The sequence below is a fragment of the Cryptomeria japonica genome, chromosome 3 (genome assembly GCF_030272615.1).
Source record: "Cryptomeria japonica chromosome 3, Sugi_1.0, whole genome shotgun sequence".
In the NCBI taxonomy this organism is placed as follows: Eukaryota; Viridiplantae; Streptophyta; class Pinopsida; order Cupressales; family Cupressaceae; genus Cryptomeria; species Cryptomeria japonica.
Window position 1 is genome coordinate 935189888 of NC_081407.1, and position 20984 is coordinate 935210871.

Here is a 20984-nt window from a genome sequence, read left to right on the forward strand (position 1 = left end):
AAATGCGATTATTTAAATTAGATAGGCCATCTAGTTTCTAAATTCAAATCTCTGCAATTAAATATGTGATTTTATTTTCTGCAACTTTATTTATCTAAAATCAATTCAACTTATCTTTAGAGATACGCAAATAGGAAATAAACTAAATGTTTACATTCAAAACAACATGCATGCAATTATTAAATCATTTCTTTGCAATAGGATATGAACTGAAACATTTATTTTTCAAAACAGCATGCATGCAAACATTAATTCATTTCTTTATTCCCTTGAATTATTTTATATGCATAAAGGGGTAAAATAAATTTTATAGCTTTTCCAAAAAATATAATGTACTAAACAAATATTAAATTCAGAAGAACTTTTAGGAACTAAACCTAGATTTATTCATTTCCTTTTTCTTGCATTATAGCAAATAACATATTACATCTCTTTAAATTACATTTAAAAGACACTATTGTCATTTTACAAATAGGTCTCTCATTATTAAAAATGAGGACTTTTAAAAACAAGATAATAAAAATATTTCGATCAAATTTCTGCAACAAATAACTCCAGCCATATCTACATGTCCTATCCCTTTCTTCCAACAACCTACATTAAATCAAAAGCTATGATCATGGAGAGCTCACCTCTTAGCCTAGGCTAACCAGTAGCCACCCCTGAGCTTGGAGAACCAAGCCTTAGACAGGTAACACACATGCAAACACAAAAGACAAGGGAAAACACATTCTCAAACACAATCCCAACCCAGACTACACTGCACCACACATTGTGATGTCTTTTCAAGGGTGGTAGTGGACCAAGTACCCTGAGGAGACTGCAAGTATGGTAAAACATATAGCCACCTCATGGCAAACCAAATACATCAAGTATAACAACCCCACATTCCTTATGCCCCCCAAGGCATTCATGCCTTATTTCCCTCCTTATGACCCCCAATGCATAAACAAGCCATGCAAAAAGGGTCACATAAAATCCCTTGTGATCACTCTCATTACGAGAGCCTCTCACTCAAGGGCTGCCACTTCTACCACCCACAAGACCATCCTCTTTCCCAAGAGTAGGAGGCATTGATTACTCCCAAAACACATAAATTACATAAGCATAAAACACCAAATAAATTTCCAAGGAATACATGCAAGGAAAACTAGCCTTTAACACAAGCAATTCTTTTAATACAACATGCAATAAGAAAACATTACAAGAAACGTAGAACCAACCTTAAACTATCCAAAGGTATGCTAGTTTTGTTGAGGATGAGCAGCTCAATTCCACCAGTCTTTCCTTTCTACACTTAGCCAAATTCTTAATCCTAGATCTATCTTTTTCCTTTCAAAATTCTTTGTCTCCAAAATTGGAGAGTGGGTGATTACCCCCAAAATCTCTCATTCTTGCTTAAGAAGAGACTGGTGGGAGTTCTCTCAAGTTTCTAAAACTAAAAAGGAAAGTAAGGTAAAATGGGAAAGCAAAATCTCATTCCAAAAGAAAGGTTAACAACTTAGTTCAAGCCTTCTAATTTTCAATTTTTTCTCAACTTAGGAAACCCACTTTTTAGGGTGTCTAAGTGATCACATGGGAGTAGAAACATGCCTAAAATTACTCCTAACCCTTAGGTATACCTTATGGGCTCTAGTAAACCCTGATAAACTACCCCTAGGAGTCCATTTAACCCTTTTTAAACCCCTTTGAAGTTTATTTTCGGGTCAAACCTAAGTTGACCATCCCAAAGATTCTTTACTTAAGGCATTTATGGAATCATATTAAATTATTTGAAAAAGCTATAGTTAAACAACTCCCTCCAAGAGACAAATTTAAAAAACTCAAACATAAATGAAAACATGTGTCAAGTGACACAAAGAAAATACTTTTATAAAATTATACATGAAAGCTTGTCTCTTGTTGGATTTACACAACTAAATAAAATTCATCTTAACATTCATGCAACAATCACTTTCATGAATAAAATACGATACAAACGGGGTGTTGTCTCTCCAAATAGACAAACCTTGGTTTTACGAACACACATAGGTATAGGTTTGGTTCTCCATAATATTTCCATGGTCACATGGATAATTTTCTTGTGCATCTCAATTACACATTAGTAATTTTAAATAACCTCATATAATACAAAACACATGAATAAGAATACACATCAAACACTTGCATACAATTTACATTTGAACAATTTAATATATCTTATATCCAAGTAATTCCACATAAGAAATTATCCTAATTCTCATAATTTTGATCCACACATAAAACATACATCCTAATAATGTCTTGCAAATCCAATAATGACATATATCACCTCAAATTCATCCTATTATAGAATCATGTAGAGTTCTATATCATATAGCATATAAATGAAGCATCAACATATAGCAATGTTATCCAAATCATGGAATCATATAAGTTCTAAATCCATAATGCATAAAAATAAAGCATCCACAATAGTCTCAACATAAAAATCACTGAAATGCTAGACTGAGTCGGGGTAGGGCCTCACACCCTCCCCCTCTAGGAATGAACTTCCTCCTGGAGTTCATAAAAAAGATGGGGGTACTCTGATCTCATACGTGTTGTGTCCTCCCATGAAGTTTTAACCTCATCTTAGCAATCCCAGTGGACCCTAACCTGGTCTAGCTCTCGACCTCGAAGGGCCAGCGTCTGGCGTGCCAAAATGCGAATGGGCTCCAAAGCTAGCTGCCCGTCTAACTCCACCTACAAGGCATCCCAATCTAAAATATGAGACTCATCATAGATATATTTCCTCAAAACTGATACATGAAACACATCGTGGATGCATGACTGGCTAGGTGGCAATGCTAAATGGTAAGCAACTGGGCCTATCCTCTCAAGGATCTCAAAAGGTCCTACAAAGTGAGCTGTGAGTGTAGAACCCTTTTCGTAATTTATTGGACTCTTATGCAATCGCATTCTCAAGAAAACTCAGTCTCCAACCAAGTAACTATGATCTATCCTCTTCGCATCTGCATATTTCTTCTCTCTATCCTATGCCTCTCTCAAACACTGCCTAATAAAATTCACCTACTGCTCCATATCCCAAATTATCTCAAGACCAATAGCAACTCTGTCTTATATGCGGTCCCAACTCAACGATGTCCTACAAGGCCTGTCGTATAATGCCTGATAGGGTGGAATCCCTAAAGAAGTGTGATGCCCATTGTTATAGGCAAACTCCACTAAGGAAAGGTACTCTTCCCATCTGGTCTGGTGATCCATGACATACATATGAAGCATATCCTCTAACACCTGATTAACCCTCTCTGTCTAACCATCCATTTCCAGATGATAGGCTGTACTGAAATTGAGCTTGGTGCCCATGGCTGCCTATAATGCCTTCCAAAAGGAAGAAGTGAAGAGGGAATCCCTATCAAAAATAATCTTGCATGGAATGCCATGAAGTCTAACAATGTCTCGCAAGAACACCTATGCTACTACTAGTGTTGTGAAGGTAGTCCAAACTGGTGAAAAGTGGGCCACTTTGGTCAACTTGTCAACTATCACCAAGATGGCATCATGGCGACGAGAAGACATAGGAAGACCAATGATGAAATCCATGGATATAATATCCCACTTCCACTCTGGTATAGCATGAGATTGGAGAAACCCACCTAGGTGGCGGTGCACTGCCTTTACTCTCTAACACTCAAGGCATCAGGCTACTAACTTAGCAATGAGCTGCTACATTCCTGGCCAATGATATAACTATCTCAAGTCAGCATGCATCTTATTAACTCTGGGATGCACTACATAAGGAGCTCTCTGAGCCTCCGTGACAATGAACTCTCAAAATCCCCCAGAAGAAGGTACATAGATGCACCCTCTATGGCATAATAGTCCATCGGACTCCAAAGAATAATCTACATATTTCCCTTCTAGAGTATCCTGAGACCGTAACACCTGACAAACCTTTGAATACCATCCATCCTCTGGCAAATGCTACAGTATATGGTCTCTCAAATCCATGCCCATAGATATGGTGTATACCTCGTGACGTCTCTACTCAAAGCATCTGCAACTATGTTTTCTTTTCCTTTGATGTAGTGAACGTTAAAATCACATTCGCACAAGAACTCCATCCATCTCCGCTGACGTGCATTAAGGTTTGGCTGAGTGAAAATGTACTGAAGACTTTGATGATCTGAATGCAGCTCAAAATGGTGACCCAAAAGGAAATGTCTCCATCTCACAAGTGCATGCACTACTGCTGCAAGCTCAAGGTCATGAGTAGGATAATTAAGTTCATGAGTCTTTAGTTTCCTAGACTCAAATGCTATAGCCCTACCATCCTGCATAAGAACTGCTCCTAAACCCTCTAGGGAAGCATCTGTACAAACTATGAAGTCAGCTAAGGGATCTAGTACTACAAGGATAGGTGCACTAGTAAGTGCCTTTTTGAGTTCCTGAAAGGCCCTCTCGCACTTCTCTATCCACTCAAATTTCTTCCCTTTACACTAAAGAGAAGTAATAGAATGAGAGACTTTGGAGAATCCCTCAACAAAGTGTTGATAATAACCTGCTAAGCCCATGAAGCTCCTAACCTCAGTCACACTGGTTGGTGCTGGCCAATCCATAATAGCTCTGATCTTTGATGGGTCAACTGAGATCCCATCACCGGAAATAACGTGCCCAAGGTACTTGACCTCTGAACAAAAGAAAGCACACTTTGACAAACTACCAAACAACTGATTGTCCCTCAAACACTGCAAAACCTACCTTAGGTGCTCCTTATGCTCCTTCTCATTTCAAGAATATATCAAAATATCATCAGGGAACATGATCACAAAATGGTCAAGGAATATGCAGAATACCCCATTCATGAGGCTCATGAAAATAGCGGGAGCATTCGTAAGACCGAATGGTACCACGGTGAACTCATAGTGGCCATATCTATTGTGAAACATGGTCTTATGGATATCGCTCTCCACTATTCTCAGCTGATGGTATCCTGACTTCAGATCAATTTTGGAAAAGACTTTGGCACTCTAAAGTTGGTCAAATAAATCATCGATTGTAGGTAATGGATATCGATTCTTGATAGTTACTTTATTTAACTGGTGATAATCCATGCATAATCGGAGAGATCCATCCTTATTCTTTATGAAGATGACTGGTGCACCCCATGGGGACACGCTAGGATGAATGTGCCCCTTCTCAAGGAGTTCCTCAAGCTACATCTTGAGCTCATTAAGCTCAGTTGTGGTCATCCTATAAGGTGCTCTGGAAACTGGTTAAGCTCTTGGTACAAGGTCTATATGAAAGTCAATTTCTTTATGAGGTGACAAATTTCTCTATGAGGTGACATTCCAGGTAGTTCTAAAGGAAACACGTCTGAATATCCCTTAAGGATAGGATGGTCATCAATTGATGTTTCCTTTTTATCCTCTTCTCCTCTATCACTGATAGTGATGGCAAAAAGCTGACATCCCTTTTGCATGCTCCATTTAAGCTGCATTGCAGAGATCATACGAAGAGACATGGGTCTCTGAATCCCTACGATAACTATGGGTGAACCTTGATCATGCTCACACTTGATCTTTTTCAGGTGGCAATCCATCTTGGCTCTATGGGCATAAAGCCAATCCATGCTAAGTACGATACCATAAGATCCCAGAGGTGCCACTCTAAGGTCTACTAAAGTGGTGGTCTTGCCAATCTACAACTGACATGCCCTAACCTCTGATTCCACTAACACTCTAGCCGCTGAAGCTAACTCCACTTCCCAACTGACACCCTGTCTAGTTGCCACTAGCCCACAATGCTCCACAACCAATGGAGAAATAAAGGAGTTAGTAGCTCCTAAATCAAATAAAATAGATACATTGTTACCTTTGATCATACCTATAGCCTCGATGACCGTGGCTTGGTGCTCAGCCTGGCAGTTGTCAACTACTGCAAATACTCTATGGGACCTACCCATATCACCAATTGTAGGATCTAAAGTGGCCATCCGCTGATTCCCTATAATCTGACCCTGAGGACGATCCCTCACCATATGCCCGATGGCTCCACAAGTAAATCAAGCACCCCATGCCTGAAATTGGGCACCCTAAGGCCTAGAGAAAGCCTATCCTCCTGTCCTGCTAGATCCACTGTACCCACCCCTGGAGGACTGCTGAGTCCTCATCGGAGGTGTGTAAGGCACCTAAGCTCTCTGATCTCGCCTTTGACCCTGAGACTGCCACTGCTTGGGCTTTGCACCCTGTTGATACTGTGGAGGCTTTTGCCTCTAGTTCTGTTGTGACTATTGCAGAGGAGGGGGTTTGGAGAACTCCTGTGAGTTTTGGTTATTTCCCTTCCAATGTGGTTTCTGAAATCTGTATGTCTGGGGTGTAGGGTTTCAGTTCTGGAACCGATCCCTAGTATCCTATGGTCTGACCTGAATCTCCTCTACTATCAGTGCCTTCTCCATGGCAACTTGAAGGCTCCCTAAAGCGGACATCCTCACTGGTCCTGCTATGCCGACATTCAGCCCTCTGATGAATTGGTTAACGAGAAGTTTCTCATCCTTTAGATAGTCCACGTATGGCAAGAGCTCAAAGAATTTGCTTTCGTACTAGGTCACTGAGAGACCCTTTTGCTGGCAGTCATGACACTCATCTATCTGACGATGTCTGTAATGTTTTGATAGGTACCTCTCCCTGAACCTCTCTATAAATATCTCCCAAGTGAGAGTATCAGGAACTAATCCGCACTTGTACTCCTCCTGTCTCCACCATGTGGAGGTCATTCCTCTCAATAGATGGACTATGACATGTGCTTTTAGATTGCTCTCATAAGAGCACAATGCAAAGCACCTCTCAAGGCTCAAAAGCCATGCCTCAGCTTCTACCCCTTTGGTAGAACCCCTAAAGGATGGTGGCTGGAGGGGCATAACCTCCCTGATAAGATCCCCTTGATCCCAATGAGCTCTCTCAAAATAAATTGGCTCCACCACTGGAGGTGGTCCTGGTAGGTGTATAGACTCTGGCTCATTCCCACCCTGACTCTCTACAGGAATAGGAGGTGGACTCCTACTTTGTTCCCTATCAGCTGATCTATGACTCCCTAAGTTCTGATTTTCAACCTGATGATCCCCGGCTGGAATCCTATCCTGGAGTATACCAATTAGGTTCTGGATTACTTCTAAGAGGTTTCGGTTTGGGTCAACAAGCTATTTGGGAGGAGCCTTTGGGTTCATATCCAGAACCGATTCCTCCCTATCTACCTCTTCGCGTGCTATGCGTACACGCCTAGGACCCCTTCCATGCTTGCGAGCTTGTCACATAGTCAGAGGCATCCTAAGAGAAAAATAAAATAAAATAAATTAAATAACTAGTTTCTTTGGAAAAATATTTAATTAATTAAATTTAAATATCCTAGAAATCAATATAATAAAATTAATTAAACAATTAAAGTGAAACGTAATGGAAAATGGTTCCTAGTGTTGGAAACCTTGCTCTGATACCAAAATGTCATGCCCAAAATTTAGGGCAAGAACGGGATAATTTTTTTTTTAAATCACAACTTAAACATTAAATTGGCAAATATAAAATGTTGTAACATGTTTTGTCTTAACTATGTTTAGAGTTAACCTTATCTACTAGCTCAAGTAATAAAAAATAATTAAAATTAAATGCAGAAGTTCTAATTGAATAGTTTTATTGTCACATCACTCTTAATCAATAATTAAATCAATTAACTACGTAGAAAAAGATTAATCTCCAATATCCATTCATTGATCTTAGGATCTAATTATACTAGTCCTAGCACTTAGTTTTATAAGTGTCTTTATTTTACTTAGCAATAATTAATTAGTGGATTATACTAAATCAACTAAAGGGTTGATTATATTCGCAAATGAATAATTTTCGATAAATTTTAATCACATGCTTCTATGTCTAGTAGAGTTAAAAATTAAACCCTTTAGCCCAATAATTTACATTTAAAATAAAATTCCCTAATTGTTTAATTTAAAACGTTTAAATTTATTTAATTAAAATTAAATATTATATCTCAAATATTTAATCTACAAATATCACCATCTATTTAAATTGAAAATTAAATATTAACTTCGCTAATATTTAATTTGAAACATCTCCCCCTATATAAATATATATATATTTATATAATTATATATTCGAATATATATACAACTATATATATATATAAATAATATTATATTTTTATATATATATATATAATAACATATATTAAATCAAAAGGGTTTAACCCATGCAAACCCTAACCCTTATTTATGTTATAAAATAAGCCCTTTCATATTTTATTTTATCTTTTTTATTAACCACTTTCTACCCTACCCCTAACCGGGCTAGGGTTTCTTCCCATTTTTTTTTTGTTTGGGTTTGTGTAGGGCCGAATGGTGTCCATGGTGGTGGCCATGGCAAATGGGCAGTGGTTTTGGGGAAGGCTAGGCACGGTGGGGCACACAGCTCCATCGGTGGGTCGCCCCACTGTGGGGGTCATGGCCCACACAGTGGCCTTGGATGTTGTGTGAGTCGCGGCCCGCATAGGGAGTCGTGGCCTCTTGTGAGGGTCACGGCCTGCACAAAGGCTGCGGCCTCTGTGAGAGTCATGGCCCGCACAGGGGCTGCACCCCCTGCATGGTCGGAGCTCCGCGGAGGTCCTAAAAACCCCATTACCCTCAATGCATACTAAATTTTATTTTATTTTTTTGCTAAATTTTTTTTTTAGGAAAAGATATAAAATATTCTTATATATATATATATATATATATATATTTATTTATTTTCATAGCTATTTATTTATATAACTATATTATATATATATATATATATATATATAAGTATATACATGTAATTTGTACGTATATAATTATATATTTATATATATATATATTTTATATAATAGAAAATATATAATGAATAGACAAAAGTATTTTAATTACAAGTATGTATTCGAACACAAAATCTTACTGTACAAAATACTGAAGTTATTACATTGTTTTTTTTTAATTTATTTATTTACTGTACAAACAAGGTAAATAATAGAATTTGATATACTTCAAACAGTAACTCTAGAACTATTTAATTCCTTTCATTAATCTCCTAATTGCTAAAGGAAATAATTAGGCTAACTAAATATGGATTTTATATTCTGCAATAATTAAATAAGAGAGTTTTTAAAAATTTAATAGCAACTATATACAAATGCGATTATTTAAATTAGATAGGCCATCTAATTTCTAAATTCAAATCTCTGCAATTAAATATGTGATTTTATTTTCTACAACTTTATTTATCTAAAATCAATTCAACTTATCTTTAGAGATACGCACATAGGAAATAACCTAAATATTTACATTCAAAACAACATGCATGCAATTATTAAATCATTTCTTTGCAATAGGATATGAACTGAAACATTTATTTTTCAAAACAACATGCATGCAAACATTAATTCATTTCTTTATTCCCTTGAATTATTTTATATGCATAAACGGGTAAAATAAATTTTATAGCTTTTCCAAAAAATATTATGTACTAAACAAATATGAAATTCAGAAGAGCTTTTAGGAACTAAACCCAGATTTATTCATTTCCTTTTTCTTGCATTATAGCAAATAACATATTACAACTCTTTAAATTACATTTAAAAGACACTATCGTCATTTTACAAATAGGTCTCTCATTATTAAAAATGAGGACTTCTAAAAACAAGATAATAAAAATATTTCAATCAGATTTCTACAACAAATAACTCCAGCCATATCTACATGTCCTATTCCTTTCTTCCAACAACCTGTATTAAATCAAAAGCTATGACCATGGAGAGCTCACCTCCTGGCCTAGGCTAACTAGTTGCCACCCCCGAGCTTGAAGAACCAATCCTTAGATAGGTAACACACATGCAAACACAAAAGACAAGGGAAAACACATTCTCAAACACAATCCCAACCCAGGCTACACTAGACCACACATTGTGATGTCTTTTCAAGGGTGGTAGTGGACCAAATACCCTTAGGAGACTGCAAGTATGGTAAAACATATAGCCACCTCATGGTAAACCAAATACATCAAGTATAACAACTCCACAATCCTTATGCCCCCCAAGGCATTCATGCCTTATTTCCCTCCTTATGACCCCCAATGCATAAACAAGCCATGTAGCAAGGGTCACATAAAATCCATTGTGATCACTCTCATTACGAGAGCCTCTCACTCGAGGGCTATCACTTCTACCACCCACAAGACCATCCTCTCTCCCAAGAGTAGGAGGCCTTGATTACTCCCAAAACACATAAATTGCATAAGCACTAAACATCAAATAAATTTCCAAGGAATACATGGAAGGAAAACTAGCCTTTAACACAAGCAATTCTTTCAATACAACATGCAATAAGAAAACATTACAAGAAAGGTAGAACCAACCTTAAACCGCCCAAAGGTATGCTAGTTTTTTTGAGGATGAGTAGCCCAATTCCACTAGTCTTTCCTTTCTACACTTAGCCAAATTCTTAATCCCAAATCTATCTTTTTCCTTTCAAAATTATTTGTCTCCAAAAATGGAGAGTGGTTGATTACCCCCAAAATCTCTCATTCTTTCTTAAGAAGACACTAGTGGGAGTTCTCACAAGTTTTTAAAACTGAAAAGGAAAGTAAGGTAAAATGGGAAAGGGAACTCTCATTCCAAAAGGAAGGTTAACAACTTAGTTCAAGCCTTCTAATTTTCAATTTTCGCTCAACTTAGGAAACCCACTTTTTAGGGTGTCTAAGTGGTCACATGGGAGTAGAAACATGCCTAAAATTACTCCTAACCCTTAGGTATACCTTATGGGCTTTAGGAAACCCTAATAAACTACCCCTAGGAGTCCATTTCACCCTTTTTATACCCCTTTGAAGTTTATTTTCGGGTCAAACCTAAGTTGGCCATCCCAAAGATTCTTTACCCAAGGCATTTATGGAATCATATTAAATTATTTGAAAAAGCTATAGTTAAACAACTCCCTCCAAGAGACAAATTTAAAAAACTCAAACATAAATCAAAACATGTGTCAAGTGACACAAAGAAAATACTTTTACAAAATTATACATGAAATCTTGTCTCTTGTTGGACTTACACAAATAAACACAATTCAATTTAACATTCATACAACAATCACTTTCACGAATAAAATACGATACAAACGGGGTGTTGTCTCTCCAAATAGACAAACCCTAGTTTTATGAATGCACATAGGTCTAGGTTTGGTTCTCCATAATATTTCCATGGTCAGATGGATAATTTTCCTGTGCATCTTAGTTACACATTAGTAATTTCAAATAACCTCATATAATACAAAACACATGAATAAGAATACACATCAAACACTTGCATACAATTTACATTTGAACAATTTAATATATCTTATATCCAAGTAATTCCACATAAGCAATTATCCTAATTCTCATAATTTTGATCCACACATAAAACATACATCCTAATAACATCCTACAAATCTAATAATGACATATATCACCTCAAATTCATCCTATTCTAGAATCATGTAGAGTTCTATATCATAAAGCATATAAATGAAGCATCAACATATAGCAATGTTATCCAAATCATGGAATCATATAAGTTCTAAATCCATAATGCATAAAAATAAAGCATCCATAATAGTCTCAACATAAAAATCACTAAAATGCTAGACTGAGTCGAGGTAGGGTCTCACACCCTCCCCCTCTAGGCATGAACTTCCTCCTGAAGTTCATCAAAAAGATGGGGGTACTCTGATCTCATACGTGTTGCATCCTCCCATGAAGCTGTAACCTCGTCATAGCAATCCCACTGGACCCTAACCTAGTCCAGCTCTCGACTTTGAAGGGCCAGCGTCCAGCATGCCAAAATGCGAATGGGCTCCAAAGCTAGCTCCCTGTCCGACTCCACCTGCAAGGCATCCCAATCTAAAATATGAAACTCATCATAGATATATTTCCTCAAAACTAATACATGAAACACATTGTGGATATGTGACAGGCTAGGTGGCAATGCTAAATGGTAGGCAACTGAATCTATCCTCCCAAGGATCTCAAAAGATCCCACAAAGCGAGGTGCGAGCTTAGAACCCTTTCTATAACGGATTGGACTCTTATGTGGTTGCACTCTCAAGAAAACTCTATCTCCAACCAAGTAACTACAATCTATCCTCTTCACATATGCATATTTCTTCTCTCTATCCTGTGCCTCTCTCATACGCTACCTAATCAAATTCACCTACTGCTCCATATCTCATACTATCTCAAGACCAAAAGCAACTTTGTCCTATATGCGGTCCCAACTCAATGGTGTCCTACAAGGCCTACCATATAATGCCTTATAGGGTGGCATCCCTAAAGAAGTGTGATGCCCATTATTATAGGAAAACTTTAGTAAGGGAAGGTACTCTTCCCATTTGGTCTAGTGATCCATGACGCACATGTGAAGCATATCCTCTAACACCTGATTAACCCTCTCTATCTGACCATCTATTTCTGGATGATAGGTTATACTAAAATTGAGCTTGGTGCCCATGGCTACTTGTAATGCCTTCCAAAAGGAAGAAGTGAAGAGGGAATCCCTATCAGAAATAATCTTACATGGAACGCCATGAAGTCTGACAATGTCTCGCAAGAACACCTGTGCTACTGCTGGTGCTATGAAGGTAGTCCAAACTGGTGAAAAGTGGGCCACTTTGGTCAACTTGTCAACTGTCACCAAGATGGCATCATGGCAACGAGAAGACATCGAAAGACCACTGATGAAATCCATGGATATAGTATCCCACTTCCACTCTAGTATAGCATGAGACTGGAGCAACCCACCTGGGTTGTGGTGCTCTGCCTTTACTCTCTGACACTCAAGGTGCTCCTAACTCAGCAATGAGCTGCCGCATTCCTAGCCAATGATATAACTGTCTCAAGTCAGCATGCATCTTCTTAACTTTGGGATGCACTGCATAAGGATCTTTATGAGCCTCTGTGACAATGAACCCTCGCAATCCCCTGGAAGAAGGTACATAGATGCACCCTCTATGGCGTAATAGTCCATCGGACTCCAAAGAATAATCTACATATTTCCCTTCTAGAGTGTCCTGAGACCATAACACCTGACAAACCTTTGAATACCATCCATCCTCTAGAAAATGCTGTAGTATACAGTCTCTCAAATACGTGCCCATAGATATGGTGTATACCTCATGACGTCTCCTACTCAAAGCATCTGCAACTACATTTTCTTTTCCTTTGATGTAGTGAACATCAAAATCACATTCGCACAAGAACTCCATCCATCTCTTCTGATGTGCATTAAGGTTCGGTTGAGTGAAAATGTACTGAAGACTCTGATGATTTGAATGCAGCTCAAAATGGTGACCCAAAAGGAAGTGTCTCCACCTCACAAGTGCATGCACTACTAATGCAAGCTCAAGGTCATGAGTAGGATAATTAAGTTCATGAGTCTTTAGTTTCCTAGACTCAAATGCTATAGCCCTACCATCCTGCATAAGGACTGCTCCTAAACCCTCTAGGGAAGCATCTGTACAAACCATGAAGTTAGCTGAGGGATCCAGTACTACAAGGATAGGTGCGCTAGTAAGTGCCTTTTTGAGTTCTTGAAAGGCCCTCTCGCACTTCTTTGTCCACTCAAATTTCTTCCCTTTACATTGAAGAGAAGTAATAGGATGAGTGACTCTAGAGAATCCCTCAACAAAGCGTCGATAATAACCTGTTAAGCCCATGAAGCTCCTGACCTCAATCACACTAGTTGGTGCTGGCCAATCCATAATAGCTCTGATCTTTGATGGGTCAACTGAGATCCCATCACCAGAAATAATGTGCCCAAGGTACTTGACCTCTGAATGAAAGAAATCACACTTTGACAAACTTCCAAACAACTGATTGTCCCTCAAACACTACAAAACCTACCTTAGGTGCTCCTCATGCTCCTTCTCATTATGAGAATATATCAAAATATCATCAAGGAACACGATCACAAAAAGGTCAAGGAATGTGCGGAATAACCCATTCATGAGGCTCATGAAAACAGTGGGAGCATTCGTAAGACCGAATGGTACCATGATGAACTCATGGTGGCCATATCTAGTATGAAACACGGTCTTGTGGGTATCGCTCTCCACTATTCTCAGTTGATGGTATCCTAACTTCAGATCAATTTTGGAAAAGAATTTGGCACCCTGAAGGTGGTCTGAGTGCCAGTGTAGAGTCTGATCTTGCTAGTGCCAGTGTAATTCCTTGCCGGTGTAATGCATTGCCGGTGCCATAGGATTGTAAGGTTGCCATCAATGACAAAACCTTCAATCACCTACAATGTCTCATTGGAGTGTGCATATGCCAACAATCTCCCCCTTTGGCATTGATTGAAACACTCATGAGAAAATTCAAAAGTGTATCCAAAACTGTTAACCAAAAAAAATGTTTCCAAAAATATGATACCAAAAACATAAGAGCTCCCCCTGAGTAGATAAGTCTTTTGCTGGTTATTTTCTCATACTACTACTCCCCCTTTGGCATCAATGACAAAGGTTGTCAAGGTGTCAATAGAGTTGTAGTCTCAACCTTGTAACTGGGTAGTTACAATTTGAAATAGATCCGCTGTAATCAAGTTTATACTCTCCATAAACTTCTTACTGTCTCTTATTGTTGTCTCTATTCTTTGAACTGTACCGGTGAGGTGTTGCATATGCTCTGTCAGTGTTCTCTGTCCCTATACTAGTGCCTTAGATATTTCCTTCTGTAATGATGCTAGATAGTCCAATCTTGGACTCAGTCTTAGTCTCAAATTCTTTGCCTTATTTACTATTCTCTCCTTTTCTTTTTCTAACTTGAGTAATTCTTCCTCAAAACTTGTTATCCTTTGCTCAAAAACTGATAATGTATCAGGTGAGTTAACAAAATTGTCTGCAAGTTTATTGATTTCATCCTGTACCTTGCTCATCTTCTTATCTATGTCTACTATCAAAAAGTTTTTCTTGAAAGTATCTTTATACAGAGTTTTAAATTCCTTCAATAAGTTACATAGTTCTAGTAGAAGTGTGTCAAATTCTCTAGTACACTTCTTTATTTGATTTTCAAAGAACTTTTACTTTTCAATTTCTACATTGTCCTTCAATGTCTCTTCCTTTATTTTCTCAATAGTCACTTTATTCTCAGTGATGTATTTACACAAAGTATCAAGTTGTCCTAAAGAATCCTCATTGTCTATGTTACAGTTAGGAGCTATTAGCTTCAAAACTAGGATTGTGTCATCTATAGCTTTATAAGCCTGTGAACTACAATCTGCTATCCTTTTGATGGAATCCAAAAGTACTTCAGTTACATTTGTTGATTTGTGGCCTGCTGAGGAGGAACCAACATTTTGAATTCCATCGGTGGAGGAAGTAACCAAGCTTGTTGTGACCTCTGGTAGGTTTGTTTGTGTTTGCATTTCTTTAAGCAATGGTTTTTGATCTTATCCTATTGCTGGTTGTATTGTTTCCTCATGACTCTGTTCCTATACCTATTCCTATTTTGGAGCCTTTTGCTCTTCTTGTTTCTTTATTTTTTCTCCCATGTTATCATCTGCTGGTTTCTCTTATGTTTGATCAGTTTGTTCAGTTACTGGTGGCTCACTAGCCATGTCTATCATACCAGTTGTATCTTTATCTACCACAATGTTGATCTTTTGTGTATCAACATCTACTCTGTATAAGACTTCAGGATTAGGATTTATATCCCATGTTCATACTCTCATCTGTCGGTTGATCTTTAGTATTTTTTATCAGTGATGTAATTTGAGGTGGTGGGGATAAGTTATCTTTAACTTTGATGCTCAAAGGTCCACCAACCTTTCCTTTACCCTTGTCTCTCTCTTTCTGGTATACCTTTATAGGTTTGTGGCTCATGTACTCTTCCTATTTTTCTTTCTCAACAAGAAATATGTCCCATGCATTTTATGTTTCCTCTGTTACCTCATTAACTCTTCCAACCATTAAAGCAATATGCCGGTGTGCAGTAGACAATACTGACTGGTTGGTTTTTGCAATTAAATCATCTATCTCCTTAGGTGAGTTTATTGGGTAAACAACTAGTAACTTTTCAATTTTGATTTTCTTATCAATCTCTATAACAACTTGTCTTCTTGCTTCCAGTCTTTTGAACAGTTCATCTGGTACTTCATCTATCACTTCCATCAAAAATTTCTTATACATGTCCATGTGCAAAATAACACTGTTTTCCACTTGTTCTTTTTCCTCTATTGTCAAAGTGTCATAGACCTTTCCTATGTTTTTGAGTTTCCCTTCCTCTGTAATTTCATTTAGCAATATGTCAAGAGGGGCCATGTTTTGCTTTTTTCTCCTCTTCTTCTTGGGTGTCAGTTTCTTCTTTGGTGTAGTCCTTTTAACCGGAGATCTCACTGGTTGTTGTTTCTGTCTAGTCCTTCTAGGTGAAGGTGTGGATGCCAGTGAAGGATCCCTTTTTCTTACAACTCTTTTGAAAGTTGCAGGCATGTCACTCTCCAAAGAAGTAGCAACCGGTGATAGGTGAGTCTCAAGCTATAGAGTTCCTAACTCATCCTCAGTGATACCGGTTTGTTTCAATACATCTTCTTTAATAGCCTTTGCCTGTCTAGAACCTCTTCTTACAACTGCTTCAACCTTTTTCACTCTCTTCTTAGATTGAATTTGTTTTTCTATGGTCTTAGCACTACCAAAAACTTCTTCGTTTGGTTCATTTGGAGCTTCAAGAAGTGCTTTAGCATAAGTCTCAATTATATGATCATCAGTCTTATAACCCATCTCTGTTACCCAAATTGTCCTTGGGATGACTACTTCCATCCAGATTTCATCCTTTTTTATTACAAAGCATATGTTATCCTTGTACTTGTCAACAATATTTTGTGATAATCTGATTCTCTTCTTCATTTTGGCCTTAAGTGCTTGAAAATAATCATGAATGTTCTTTTCCTTGTCTTCACCCATGTTATTCAATAGTTTTGTTAACTATTTCCCTATCGGTATATCAAATCCAAGTACTTTATAGCCTATACTGGGAACCTATTTGGTTATGTGTAGCATTAAGCATACAAGTAGATTACCAAACCTAAAAGTTCCTTTCTTATCTTTCGTTATCTTGCCTAAGTTGTCAATTAACTCATCTTTTAACCATTCACATATGTCAATTTTCACATTGTCTGTAATCATGTCATAAGCACTCTTAATGCATAAATTTGAAACTAAGTTGAGTCTATTTGCATGAGTAGCTTTATACCCTAAAATCATGCTAACAAATCTCACATTTATATCTGTTACATCATTTACTCTCAGAGACCTTGTGTCTGATGTTGCACTAGTTAAGTTTATTACTAGGTCATTGGAGAACTTTTTGGTTTTGTCTGGTCTTTTACCGGTGGAAGGTAACCCTGTGATAGCTTTCATAGCTTCCTTGGTAATTTTGTGAATTGCATCTAACTAGAAAAATTCACCATGTACCCTGCTTAAGACTATCCTAATCACATCCTTGGGAAATTCAGGAATGTAGAGGATTTCAGTGGATCCTAGGGTTTCAATGATTTTATGTTCCGGTTTCAAATTTTCAAAATGATCACATATGATAGATTTATACATTGTTTTGATCACTTCATCACCTAATTCCTCTATGTTATAGTGAATGTAAATTCTGGGGTCTTCAGCATAAACAACTCCCTTTGGAATTTGAGAAAAAGCACCTACATTGTCATCTTTCTTTGCTACCTCGGGAATTAGTTGAAATATGGGCCTAGGGCATTTTATAACCTCGACTACAGTAGGGTTTGCTATATATTCAAGTGAAGAGGTGGATGTCATGATGATAAATACCTTTTTCTGCCTTTGGATGGATTGATTGCTTGAAGTGTTCTTGCCTCTTTGCTCGAAATCCCTTAGCTCTACAAATTTCATGCTCTTTGAATGTTTGAAATCTTGGTGAAGTGAAATGGAGCCAAAATCAAAAATTTATAAAGTTTATTTTTCCATCTACCACATTTAATGTATGCTGGTTAAGTAGTCACTTAACATTGTCTGTCGGTAATGAAGTAATTTCCAACTTCTCATCTCTAACTGAGGGAATAATAGCACATGTGTCATTAGATTGCCAAATCCTCAAGGAAACTTTCTTCAATTTGATGAAGAACTTCCTACCGGTGGAGCACTACTTTGTCCTGCGGGTGGAGTAATACTCTATTCTGCCAGTGGAGTGTTGATTGGTTCTACTGGTGGAGGAGTATTCCCAACATTTAGATTAGCTTTTCTAATCCATTGTTTTGAGAATTCTTGTTTTACCTCTTCAACTTTTTCTTTCCCTTTCAAGCTAGAACTTTTGTTGTCTGTCAGTGATCCTTTGCTTCTACAAAATTTTGCAATATGTCCAATCTTGTTACATGCATAACAAATCACATTATTCTTTTGAATAGCTTTTCCATAACCTATGTCGGTTTGTGTTCTACATTGATTAGATAGGTGTCCAAATCTTCCACAAACATAACATCTCACATTCATTCTATAATTTTCAGAGTTGTGATCAACTTTGTTGCATTTTGAACATTGACCGATGGGTGTGTTGATATTCTAATAATTTCTAGATCTACATTCATTTGCTCTATGACCATACTTATTACAGTTAAAGCATTTTCCATTGAATTTATAAGCATTAGGTTACCTTACCAATTTGCTATGATCCTAAGTATTTGCAGTACCAGGGCTTTCACCAACTTCAAAGCCAATTCCAGAAGTGTCACCTGTAGGTTTTTTATTCTTCAGCAAGTTATCAAGTTCCTCTGAGCTTTTCTTGACTTTTTCTTTATGTTGATTTGCAGTATCCAGTTCTCTTTCTAAGACTTCTATCTACCTCATCAGTTCATTTGAGTCATTTTGAGTGTGCATCAGATCTGTCTTCAATAAATCATTTTCATAGCTAAGTGTTGTGTTTTCATTTGCTACATCACTTAGTCTTCTAGTCAAATCTTCTTCATTCTTCTTTCTATCTTCAATTTCTTTATAGAATCTCATAGTCATATCTTGCATCTCATCCTTCATTGTCATGTTCTCTAGTTTTAGTTTGCTTATCTGATCATTAAGTGATTCCTTTTCATCATTCTCATTTTGCATCTTTTCACAAAGTTCTCTTCTCTTGTTTCTTGAAATGGTAAGATTTTCTTGAAGTGCCTAAATGATATCCTAAGCTACCTTTAGATCATCTTCTAGTTTGATATTTTTCAATTTCTCTACATCATAGTCTGAAAGAGCTGCTTCAAGTTGCTTCTTCAGATTTTCCATATCTACCGGTGTCAAGATCTTCCTCAAGTTGTTAGGCTTCTAAAAATAGAGGACCAAGCTCTGATACCAATTTTTAGGATTCCCACAGATACTGAGAGGGGGGGGTGAATCAGTATCTAACCGGTAATTAGAATTTCTTAACTTAAAACATGTAGAACATATTATAACAGTGTACTGGTATGCAAGAAATAATGCAATAAATAGAAATGAAAGCAACCACATAAGAAACACACCACAACACAATGATTTAATGAGGTAACCCGGTGTGGGAAAAACCTCAATGGGATTTGTGACCCACAATATTCACTTACTAGCCAATAAGAGAATATTACTACTACAAGAGGGGCCTACACATGCAGGAAGGCCAACTGCCTAGAGCTCACTACTCAATGGGAAGTCTCACTGAATTACAATGATGGATTATACAAATCCAGTATCTTGTACTGCTTTAGAATAGCATCTATAATGCTAGATCCAGTACCGGTTGTTTCTCTACTTCTTACATAAACCCTTAACCTATATTTTTCATAATAGGTATGCTTCCTTTCTCTACTGGTGTCGATGGTCTAAGTGCCGGTGTAGAGTCTGATCTTGCTAGTGCCAGTGTAATGCCTTGCCGGTGCCATAGGATTGTAAGGTTGCCATCAATGACAAAACCTTCAATCACCTACAATGTCTCATTGGAGTGTGCATATGCCAACAGAATATTGATGTGGATGTAACTACCATGTACAAAGTTGCTAAAAAACTTAGAAACATCAAAGATAACATTAAGATCTAGAATAAGAAGGTTTTTGGTGATATTTTTGAATCAAAAAAGAAGCTGAAGGAGGAATTAGAACAGATCCAAAACTCTATTCAGAAAGATGGCTATAAAAAGTATCCCAAGGCTAAGGAAGATGATATTTTAGTCAAACTTCACAACATTATATCTAGGGAGGAAATCTATTGGAGACAGAGATCTAGGGCTAATTGGTTGGAAGCTAGGGATAAAAATACTAAATTATTTCACATGACCTCCATGAAACATAAAGCTACGAATAGAATTTCAAGACTAATTGCTGAGGGCAAAATTATTCTTAAGGATGATGACATTGGGGATGAAGCTGCCAGTTTCTTCTCTCAGCTCCTCACTGGTAGTAGGGAGATTGATTTTACTAAGCAACAAGACCTAGTTGATAACATTCCCAAGATTATTGAACCTTAATCAGAATAAAGCCCTTTCTGTTATCCCTTCTGCTCAGGAAATTAAAAAATCAGTTTTGTCCTTTCAAGGGGATAAGGCTTTGGGACCTGATGGCTTCCCCATGTTCTTTTTTCAAGAATTTTGGCATACTATGGGAAAAGAAATGGTCAATGTTGTTAAAGAATTTTTCGGATCAAGAAGAATCCTTAAGGAAATCAATTCTACTTTTATTGCCTTAATTCCTAAGGTGGCTAGGGTGGATTCATGGGAAAATTTAGGCCAATAAGTCTTTGTAACTCCTTTTATAAGATTATTTCTAAAGTCATGACTTCCAGACTTTTGGCTGTCCTCCCCTTTATCATCTCAAAGGAGCAAAAGAATTTGTCCCTGGTAGGCAGATTTTGGATTCTATCATCCTTGTGCATGAGAATAATCATTCTCTTAATGCTGCCAATAAAGAAGGCTTTCTAATAAAATTGG